Source organism: Schistosoma haematobium, chromosome 1, assembly GCF_000699445.3.
Source record: "Schistosoma haematobium chromosome 1, whole genome shotgun sequence".
Lineage (NCBI taxonomy): Eukaryota > Metazoa > Platyhelminthes > Trematoda > Strigeidida > Schistosomatidae > Schistosoma > Schistosoma haematobium.
In genome coordinates, this window is record NC_067196.1 from 8,744,378 (window position 1) to 8,754,862 (window position 10,485).

Genomic DNA, 10,485 nt, shown 5'->3' on the forward strand with positions numbered 1-10,485 from the left:
ATACTGTATGACTGTGAAATCATTTATTACATGACCTCCCTAGTAAATACATCCTGCCAAACGATCAATATAGAGGAAAAAGACAAATTCCATCTACCAAATAATAATACAACGAATCTATATTTATAAATAGTCAGGATGAATGAAATGTGTTGTATTTACTTCAAATTATTGAACGATAATAGGACTATTTTGAATTACGAAATAGATACTCTTATCCTAACCTCCGATTTAGTCAAACACTAAATTATTAGTTAATTGTGATTAACTGAAAATCTTATGTAATTCAGAGATTTTAATCGCTGAAAAATTACCATTATATTAAAATCTTGTGATCAGACCATTTCAGAGATTGTTTATTGGGAATCTATATCTAATTTTAATTGTTTATAAATGATACTTCCTCCAAATGCCCTGGTACGGCCGAGGGTCGGGAGAGTCAGCTTTTCCTATTGAAATGATCTCACATGGCCACGCGTATACAACCACTGCCACGAAAGTCTTACTCACTGCCTTCTAGCGGAGGAGGTATTGTTTACGAAATTGAGAGGACGGAAAGCGAATGTCCGGCATTTCAACCGGGTTGATGGATACGGAGGATCTACTTAGGGGAGTCGTAAAACCCTGATTCCAAACCAATGATGCGCATGGGCTCCAGTATCATGAAGGAACAAATGGCGTATGAACCGATTGTTGGTGACCAGCTATCATGGGACTGCATCTCCTGACGTTGCTCAACTACCTTGTTGATTAGACCTTTAGGTTGCAGGCTTCGGTTGTGGCTCCCTAAGAAAACCACCTGCTTCGGTTTGGGGATCCAGGCAGTACCTTAGCTCTCACACAAATCAAGTGACTTGTTTGGCGCATATGCATTTGTCGCCCCTCTGTACCAATATTTATGTGTTCAAATAAATAAATACTCTTAGGACTTAAAATTGCTGTGATTTGTGTAAATTCACTTGAATACTACTTATAATTGAAGATTAGTAATAAGTTATACTCATTAGATTTCTATTCGTTTATAAATGAACATTTAACAGTTCCGTTTTCTGGGAGGAAATATAGGTTACGGATTGATTTCCATTAACGTGCCATTAAAATTAGAGAGCATCTGAGGGCTGTTTCGTCCTATTGTGGGTTTTTTCAACATTGACCCACGCATAACAAATACCACCTACTAGTTAAACTGATGTCAAAAAAACCTCTCCTTCAAAAGTATAATCGTGTACTTATTAGTGACTTACTTCAAGATAAATTCCTGAATTTTTAGCGGAAAGCCATAACCGGTGGAGAGAATCAAATAGTGGTCAGCATCAATATTGGATCATGGGCATAAACTGATTTAAGTTGCTAGTGCGTATCTGTGGTTTAATGGTAAGCGCTCGCTGTGAAACCTAAAAGTCCTTGGTATAATCTCTTGCAATTTATTCGGGGTTTACAACTTAAGCGTCTTACACTACTATAAAATAGCTGTACTGTTCCCTGATTTTTAATGGTACCCCAACTGAGGTCAGTCCATGACGGATAATACCTATTGATTAAACTAATCTTAGCAAACTCCCTCTATTACGGCTATAATAGTTAAACGTTTAGTTCAGTAATTTTGCTAAATTTCGGTAACTTTATTAACTTCCACGCAGGTATCCACCTATAAAATATTTACTTGAAAAGATATATTATTACTTTTCGACATGTTATTTCATGTACAATGAAGAAATCATTTAGTTAATGATAGCGAGAAATATATGTCTATTAGCACTTTTCAGTACATAAAAGATAGCGGACCAATTTTATCTAGCTATTAATGTCAGTTGTAGGACTGGTGAAAATCATTTAACATTAAATGGCTGTTTTATATAAGTCTATAAACCAGTATTACTCACCATCGAATCCATGGAGGTCTGAGCCTAGAACAACCAGATATTGTAGTTTATACGTTGTGAACATTATACTAGGTTGAAACTTTCTGTCAGTTCGCAATATAGCTCATCACATTCAAATGTTATTAACCTGTATCGGTTTTCGTGATCTCGCACTCCTGTTAGATTTTCTACAAGTATGTTTCATGATTTAAGATTGATTGGTTCCTATGATACCGAATGATCTCTTTATACCATAAATTTATTGAGATCACAACACTCCTACCATATAATGAGATAATAAAGTACTACAAATAGTAAATCTCCTGGGTCTGACTTCTTAAAAGTACTAGTCCTAGCAATGTATCAGGTTTAAATCCACAAAGTTACTTGGTTTATTATTTTATTTCTCTAATGGTTAAGCTCACCAAATGAGATTGATGCTCACACCAATTATTAGCTTACTGTGGGCAGCTTATGGGTTACTGGTTAAATAAGTTTTGCGTCTACTGATAAAACTTTTCCTTCAGTTAATACTATAAGTATTCGGCAATCACTGAAGCGAACGCGATAGAGAACAAATGTATTAGGAATTAATTTATTATATGATCGGTTATGAAGCTGACTTTCCTACCCATAATAAACTCGAAACTACTTTAAAATATAAGCTAGATGGTTTTATCATAAACTCATATCAAACAAGCAAAGAGCTTTCAGCTAACTAAAAGATGTCCAGTTAAGATATTACTCCCTACAAAATCTTTCTTTTCTCGTTTCTTTACTTCTGAGATCTGTGATTATGAGGAAAGTCTGAAAATCAGCTTATTAAGTTTGTACTACTTAAATTATTTTAAGTAGTATAAGTGTGTTTGAATCGTTTATATATTTTGCATGCAGGTCCTTTTCAAAATATTTTCTGATCACTTTAATTTAAAAAACGCCTAACCGAGAAGTTTATTGAAGGTGAATTATAATTTTTTAAAATATTTTATTGCGATAAAACGTAAATATAAACTAAAAAAGTTTTATAGGCAAAGATGTAAAGTGGCTGGCAGTGAAAGCCAGGACACGCGTTTCGTCCTATTTGGAACACGTGAGCTATATGTACCTGCATCTCAGAGTTGATGTTCACTCTTGGATTCGAACCCAGTACCGTTCGCTTCAAACTCTATCGAGTCCCAGAGTGAACATTAACTTTGAGATGCAGGCACATCCAGCTGACGAGTCCCGAATGGACGAAACGCGCATCCTGGATTCCACTGCTAGCCACCACCCATCTTTGCTTATAAAGCTCATGACTCAAGGCAATATCGAGGAAATGTGCACAGTATGCATATATGCCAATAAGAGACTGATCAATTGCAGTGCTAAACATCAGTGAGAAGATTCTAGTAAACAATACCACGTGAATTTTAAAATGTTTTATTCATTTGTTTTTTCTGATGATTTATTCACACATTTTCATTTCCCATGAGACCAACAATAAACCTGAATAAAAGACAATGTTCTATTTAATAAGATATAAGAATATGATAAGTTTTTAACTATATTACTCTTTATATATAAATATATTTTGTACAAGGAAATGGTTAAGAATTCACTTGGTATTGTTTGCTTGTATCTTCACATTGTTGTTAAGAACTGCGATTGATCAATTACAAACGGTACTGGGTCCGAGTACCAGAATGAAAGTAATCCCTGGCATACAGGTGCATCCAGCTGACGAGTCCAGAACGGACGAGACGCGCGTCCTGGATTCCGCAGCTAATCACCATCCATATTTGCTTATAATGGCTAAGGATGCTTAAAATAATCTACTTCGTTTATTTGGAAAGTAATTACTAACCAAATAGCGACAAAAGTTTCCACATGTCAATTAATATATTAAATAAATGTTTAGGATCATTAAATATTTTATTTACTATGGTGATTAAAATAGATAACTTAATCCAATAACTATAAAACTATGTTCAGAAGTAATTTTGGTGTTTACTTAACTCAATGAATTTAACAATTTTCGACTAAGAAGTTTACATCATAAACTGATCCTAGTTACGTAACCATTGAAAACCAGAATGCTCTAGACAGCCTTTCTACCCTAGTGTGCAACTTCTTAGAAGTCTGTATCTACGATATCACCTAGGATCGGACTCTCGATCAGTACGTAACCTTTAAGCCACCGGGTCAGCATTTGGTAGTTCACATATTGGACATGAATATGAAGGAGTTATTTATGCCCACTGCTGAAAAACGAAATGGCTACGTACTTAGTTTTCAATAGTTATCTGACTGAAGTCAACCCACGGCGTAAACTGCAAACATCACTAATATCCACACACTTCTAATATGTTTTGTTAAACTGTTTGCATATTGCAGTAATCCTTTTATATTTTCAGTTTATCTGATATTGTCTATTAACCGTATTAAGCACCTAAGCAGTTTCGCCAAACACTAACAACTTCTTATTATACTATATATTACAAGACACAAGTAAATATATCCCAAATATTGGTGTATTTTGTCTCTGTTTTATTCTCTAGCAGAAAAACATCGAGAAATTTAGAATTCCGATACTTATAGTGAATTAAAAGTAGTCTACTGTAACTTATCTGTGAAGTGTAATATATAATAAAGCAATCAAGATGTCATTAACCTTTATTTTAATGACGTATTTTAATACATTTCAAAATGATTATTTTATTCCTAGAAGTCTTTCCAGTTATGTATACATATAGTATCGAATTATCATGTGGTGTGTGCTATTGATGTCGATAGATATAAGTAGTATGTATTATCAATCAAAAGTGAAATGCCTGAAGGTAGAAGGTTAAGAAGATCAAAGAAAAGAAAATGAGAACAAAGAATGATTAGTATAGAAACGAAAGAACAATGAAGTCCGAGACGACTATCTGATATTTACAAAAATAACAGTCAAGTTTGAGACAATTGATTGACATTTTGCAACTTAAGTATTTGCTGTGTAGTTCTCAGATTTTACTAAGACGTTCGATTGTCCCCATTTGTGTTCTCGTTCACTACAATAATATTTTTACTTTAAATAAAGTAATAAGTAATTTCAGTAGTTGAGATCATGGGTCGATTGAAGCTAGACCACTATGGAAAACCTGGAAGCACCGGATGGTCGTTTCGTCCTAGTATGGGACTACTCAGCAGTGCGCATCCACGACCTCACCTCGCGAGTTTCCAACCCAGGACATATCAGTCTCGCGCACGGGCGCTTAATCACTAGACCACTGAGCCGTCCGACATTCAACAGTGTTAATGTCTAACTTCAACTAATCCACGAAATTGAGCGACACATCCACCATTGTCTCCAGTGAGTTACTATCTCACAACAGACCCGGTTGAACTCCACTGGTCACTGCTTCTCACTAGAACTCCAAGAAATACGTCTTGAAGCTAGTCACTAGTGAGCATATGCTGATTAGTATCAGAAGGGTTTTTGTCGACATTATAGTAATTTCAGTAGTTGAGATCATGAGTCAATTAAAGCTAGACCACCATAGAAAACCTGGAAGCACAGACTCGTGATCTCAACTTTTGAAATTAATACAATCTCCACAAAACCCCTTCTGATACAAAATTATTAAGTTTTCAACTAGATGAGAAAGATAATTACTTATAAGGAAGATAGAAGTTATCAATAATTTATGTTATACTATCAATGATTCATTTGAAATATGTCAGTCGAAACAAACATCATTCTTGAACTTCATACTGTATATTCACAAAACTATACACTGCTCAGAAGGATCATAATGGATTTCTTTTTAAAGAAAAAGTAACTATCTAACAATATTCTATTGTCAGTCAGTCTTTGATCTCAAACACCTTATCATATTCTCCATGATGATAATAATTTTATTCATTATCAGACATTATTCGTCTGTCATCTAGAACAGATGAATAAAAGAGAGTTGTGCAATTCAGGATACTTTGTCATGCTTAGAGTCGTTTATCAGTTTGTTCTCTGCCTCCTAGTTCTATTATCCATACTAGGACTGGAATCCAATACTTTTTTACTTCAAGTACAAAACATTATCCATAGAACTGTTAATTTTAAACAGCCACTATGTCGAAATACAAAAAGCAGGAAGTTGGGAGTATGATCCATTGTACTTGCAAACTATTATTTATTATTATTTATTTGAACACATAGATATTGGTACAAGGAGGCACAAAATACATATGCAACACACAAATCTCATTTGATTTGTGTGACGGCTGTGATACCGCCCGGCTCCTCAAACCAAACCACGTGGTTTCCTAAGGGGACCACACCAAGAACATTCGACCTGAAGGTCTGATCCATAAGGCAGTGGAGCAACGTCATGAGATGCAATCACATGGTAGTCGGTCACCGACGATTGGTTCATACGCCATTTATTCCCTCAGGATTCTGAAGCCAGCCGATGTGCACCATTGGTTTGTAATCAGGGTTTTCCAACTTCTCTAGTTGGACTCTCCATATCCACTAACGTGGTTAAAGTGCCGGACATTCGTTTTTCGCCCTCTGAATTTGTTAAACAACAGTAATGCCACGAGAAGGTAATGAGTAAGACTTTCCTTGTGGTGGTTGTATACTCGTGGCCATGTGAGAGCATTTTGAGTGATAGAGCGGACTCTCCTCACTCTTGGCTATACCGGGACATTTTGGTAACAGTTTCATTGTAAGATATAAAGATCTTTTGTTGGATAAATGATGGTATCTTGGGTGGACGTTGTTTATTATCTTCAAATTAAGATAAAATAATTGTTAACTATTCACTGGTTAATCCCAATCCATTACAAAATAATTTTTTACGAACAACTAAATATGTAGTGAATGAGAACACCAGTAGAAACAATCGAATGTATTTAAACACAAAACTATAGAATCTGAAAACCATACAATAAATCATTCATTTGCAAAATATCAGTCAATCATCTCAGAATTCCATACCAATCATTCTTTATTCTTGTCCTTTTTTCTTCAATCTCCTCAACCTTCTTCTGCCAGATATTTTATTTTCGATTAATGATACATACTACTTATATCTATCGACATTAGTAGCACACACTACAAACGTATCTAAGTTTTCTATAGTTTAATACAATATTCTAAACAACTGACATATTTTCACCTCTTTTAAATGGATCCAATTTATAATTTGTAAACATTTCAAATAAACAATATCAATCAAGAATGATTATAACATAATCCATTGGTGATGTATGTATGTGTGACATTATTGTCTCATGACTTCTTGTATTCTCAATATGATCCTTAGTATTATTATTATTACAGTAAACAATATGTCATTCTTATTAAACATTCCATGATCATTACATGATCCTAATTGTTAAACGAAAGAAAATAATGAACAGCTTGCGATCAAATATACATTCAGTTATCTATCTGATAAAAAAGCAAAAATAATTTGACATCTCTATCCAGTTTTCAATTTGTCATTAAAAACAATCACTTGTTGACTAGTTATCATATTAGTAATAATAAAGAATCTATAATCCTTTTAAACATAATGAATAGTATCTATTGTCTTTCAATGAAAATACGGAACAAACATTCATCCACCTTAAACATCTGGTTAGAAAATGGGTTTTGTTTTATTCCAAAGTTGACTTTTGCATAGATTTGTTTAGAAACAAATAGAATTTCACTATAAGAACCAATTATTCATGAAAGACAATGGTAAATAATCATGTAAAATTTTAAGTATTGTTTAGTGGTTTAAATGGATAAATGTTCAATGAAATGCTTTAGATTAAATCTTTTGAAATGGTATTGTTGATGTATACTTCAAAGATGTTCCATAGTAGAATGAAATAGTTGTGTAGACCTTCTTGGTTGTTGTTGTTGTTTTGTTTTGTTTTTTTAATAAATCTCTTTTAGTGGTCTAAGATCTAACTCCAGTAAGATCGTTCTCGATTACTGTTGATATATAAATATATCGTCAATCCTCATATGTAATAATTGACTTAGATTGTGTTAGTGAATAATGGAATTAAGTAAGTCAAATACAAGAATGGATTTGACAATACATATATTTGGTGTCCCCAAATACTATGATACGGACGAGAGTGGGGAGATTCCTCTCTCTCTCGATATGCTCTCACATGGCCACGAGTATATAGTCTCTGCCAGAAACGTCTTCCTCACTGTCTTCTCGTGGCATTACTGTTGTTTACGAAGTTCAGAGGGCGAAAAACGAATGTCCGGCACTTTAACCAGGTTGGTGGACACAGAGAGTCCAACTAGAGAAGTTGGAAAACCCTGATTACAAACCAATGGTGCACATCGGCTGGCTACAGTATCATGAATGAATAAATGGCGTATGAACCAATCGTCGGTGACCGACTACCATGGGACTGCATCTCATGACGTTGCTCCACTGCCTTATGGATCAGACCTTCAGGTCGAATGTTCTTGGTGTGGTCCCCTTAGGAAACCACGTGGTTTGGTTTGAGGAGCCGGGCGGTATCACAGCCGTCACACAAATCAAATGAGATTTGTGTGTTGCATATGTATTTTGTGCCTCCTTGTACCAATATCTATGTGTTCAATTAAAATAAAATAAAATGTGGCGTAGCGAAGTAAGCGAAAGAGAGAGCGAAACGACGCGCAGTGGAGAAGGCACGTGAGCCAACTCAATTTAATCAAACGTTAATCAATATTTTTAGTCACAAAAATAAGCTACAAACATATGATGAATAGGATAAGAAGTGTACATAAATATGCTCATATAAAAACACTCAGGGTTGATACGTGAATAATTAACAAAGCCAAAATGTGACTCAGGTAGAATGAATAGATTGGCCTGTTCTAAAGCTAGAGTAAGGTACATGGGCTTAACATAATAACCGATACTACACTCTAATTTAAGTCTGTTTCTTAATATCATTAATTATCTTTGTGTAATTGATCATATTTAAAAGTCAATTGTTTATAATTGGTTAATGTAATTTGATTTATTCTTTGTGTTTGATAAAGAAACTGAAGTGAGTTAAAATCTTAAATTGTTTGATTAAAGTGATATGTAATTTCAATGGTTGAGATCATGAGTCAATTGAAGCTAGACCACCATGGGAAACCTGGAAGCACTGGACGGCCGTTTCTTCCTATTGTGATCTCAACCATTGAAATTACTATAATATCCACAAAAACACTTTTAATATGAATCAACATATGTGAGATAGTAACTCACTGGAGACAATGGTGGATGTGTCGCTCAATTTTGTGAATTGGTTAAAGTTTCACATTAACACTGTTGGATGCCGGACGGCTCAGTTGTGTAGTGGTGAAGCGCTCGCGCGCGAAACCAGTAGGTCCTGAATTCAAACCCTGCTGGACGGGATCGTGTATGGGCACTGCTGAGTAGTCCCATACTAGGACGAAACGACCATCCAGCGCTTCCAGGTTTTCCATGGTGGTCTAGCTTTAATCGACTCATGATCTCAACCATTGAAATTACTATAATATCCACAGAAATCCTTCTGAAATAAGGTGATTTGTGTTGTGAATGTGTTCGATTGGAATAAACTACCGTCAATTAATGATTTTATTAGTTGAATTCATTAGTCATTTAATGCCAGATCACTATGAAAAACCTGAAATCACTGAACAGCCGTTTCTTTCTAGTATGGAACTCCTCAATTGTGCGCAGGATTCAAATCCAGAACCTTCGGTTTCGCCCGAATGCCTAACCTCTAAACCACTAAGCCTATATCCAACGATGTTAATGCCCAATTTCAACCAATCCATTTAGTGCTTCCAAGTTTTCCATCGTGATCTAGATTTAATTGACTCATGAATTCAACTATTAAATTACTAAAATTTCTGAAAAACCCCCTTTTGATAAAAATCAATGAATCTCCGTACACTAGAGTGTATTACTGGACAGTTGCTTCTTTCTCGCTTGATTATTACCAACAGAAGACACTTATAACTTCAGACGAATTTGAATCAAAAACTCAAGTGATTATGTAAGTCCACAATTCCCGCTTTACTAGAAATAAAACATTTCAAAAGGTAAATTAACATAATAGTTTCTCAATTATTCTTTTAACTCAGTATTTTTTTTAAAACACTTGCGCTATGACATGTGACCTTGGGCCTTTATCAATATATGAAGTAATGATACCGCCAATTAGATAACAGTGATTTGTCGATCGGATAAATGACGCATAAAACCCGTACGAGCAGTTTAGAGTTTTTATCGGTCCTTCTTCCTCTTAGCCCTGCCTGTTGTGTTCAGAACATCAATCCCAGCCTCTGAGATATGAATCATGTATTTCAAACATACCGGGGTTATATGTGAACCAAACAGACCAAATTGCACCACAAAATAGAAAACAACATTTGTACATGAACTAGCGAAAAGTGGCTGTGAATGTGTGATACTGTAATTAATAGACTATGCAGAACTCAAGAACGGTAAATCATATAGTAATAGTCTATGGGTCAAAGTGAAGCTGATAATAAGAGGAACATGAATATACATAGTTTAGCTACTTAATACATGTACAACAACAAAATATATAGTTCAATAGTTGAGATCATGAGTCAGTTGAAGCTAGTCCACCATAGAAAACCTGAAAGTATTGG